General features: G+C 41.7%; 1 long non-coding RNA gene across 1 annotated transcript; it reads right to left on the minus strand.

Annotated features, from left to right (window-relative positions):
- Nucleotides 1–678: 678 nt before the first annotated feature.
- Nucleotides 679–843, minus strand: LOC109592359 (uncharacterized). The gene is made up of 2 exons (XR_002190310.1): nucleotides 764–843; nucleotides 679–709 (listed from the first exon to the last, which is right to left on the minus strand). It is a non-coding gene; the product is annotated as an uncharacterized LOC109592359 (long non-coding RNA).
- Nucleotides 844–1,684: the final 841 nt, after the last annotated feature.

Here is a 1,684-nt window from a genome sequence, read left to right on the forward strand (position 1 = left end):
TGGATAGCATTGAAGCTAAACTATAGACGAAGTATTTTTCGACTTTAGTAAGGCTTTCGACTCTGTCCCCCACCAAGAACTACTATACAAGCTCTGGTGTATTGGTATAACTGGTCCTCTCTGGAAGTGGTTTCGTAGCTACTTGTCTAACAGACATCACTATACCTATGTTGAGGGATCTACTTCTCCATCTCTCCCAGTTATTTCTGGTGTCCCTCAAGGGAGTGTGCTGGGTCCATTACTTTTTCTGATCTATGTAAATGATATCTCATTTGATATACGTTCTCACATACTCGCCTTTGCAGATGATGTGGGAAATGTTATACAGTGGAACCTCTGTATAACGGTCACCATTGGGAACTGGTCCTTTGGCTGTTATAGAGGGGTGGTCTTTATTGAGGGGTTTCAGTTTAAAGTGTATAACTTAAAAGATATTTAACTGTGTTGCCTTCTTAAGTATCTTGATTCATTCCTCAGGCCAATAACAAGTACAAAGGTCCTGAAGGCAGTATGTAAGAGGTAGCAGGGAAAATAAGCGAATTACAGCCATAGGCGGCTACAGAATCTTGAATTAACCAGGGCTCATTAATTATTCATAAAAATTAGGGGTGTGCTCAATTAATAAAATGACTAAGATAGCTCACAAAAGCCAGTTACCACACTAAAATAACTGTAAAGTGGAGCTGATAGCAAGTATAAACAGTTGTGGCTATAAAAAATGAATTCTAGTGATGATCTCACTCCTAATAATAACAAAACACACCTTTTGGGTGTGGTTTTGGTTGAAAACTACCAGGGCAAAGCCCTGGCTTGCCCGGGCCTATAGCCGCCTATGATTACAGCAAGAAGAAAGGGCATGCTCAAGGTTTCAGCCATTTTATTTAGATGGTGGGGCTACAGGTGACGTTTTATGATGAAAACATCCGGTCTTGGTGATGGGTGTGGCCACATGGCCGTTAAAGAGAAGTTTTTCTCAATGCTTTATGCTGTGTTGGGGACGTTTTGAGTGCTCGTTATACGCAATAGAGAGGTGGTCGTTCTTCAGGGGTTGCCTTAACAGGCAAGTAAGTGTAGTTTGCATCCGGACCTGGACATTTGGCCGTTATATGATAGACGGCCGTTACTTAGAGGTGGTCGTTAAGCGAGGTTCCACTGTACATGCATTGATATGTGATTATTATAATTGATTATTCATTGACCACGTGATACAGTTTTTTTTTATTGATGATAATGTGATGATTGATTGTACTAACAAACAAAGAGAAGAACAAACAAGAGCCAGAAATACAGTCCACAGAAAGAGAAATATAGTACATGGTCCTTCCCGAGTCGGATCCCTGGCAAGAAGACCTCAATCAAGACGGACGAAAGGATAGAAGACTGTAAGTCGACCGACGTAGATCTAGCATTCATTCTTCCTTTGAAAATAAATTCGAGAGTTTGAGAGTATTATTATTGTTGTTGTGTGATGGCGCTAGTCCGAAAGAAGAAGTCTAGAAGTGGTCATAGGTCGTCTGCTACCAGGACTATGAACGCCACTTTTGATATAATAAGGGCAGGCAAATTCGAGGCAGCTGACATGGCCAAGCTAGCTTACTACGAAACTACGATAAGGGCTAAGGTCGACACGCTACTCAAGCTGGACGAGGAGATTAGAGATGCAACCCCAGAAGACGAGCTAGAG

The sequence above is a fragment of the Amphimedon queenslandica genome, unplaced genomic scaffold (genome assembly GCF_000090795.2).
Source record: "Amphimedon queenslandica unplaced genomic scaffold, v1.1 AMPQUscaffold_5475_Cont22557, whole genome shotgun sequence".
NCBI lineage: Eukaryota > Metazoa > Porifera > Demospongiae > Haplosclerida > Niphatidae > Amphimedon > Amphimedon queenslandica.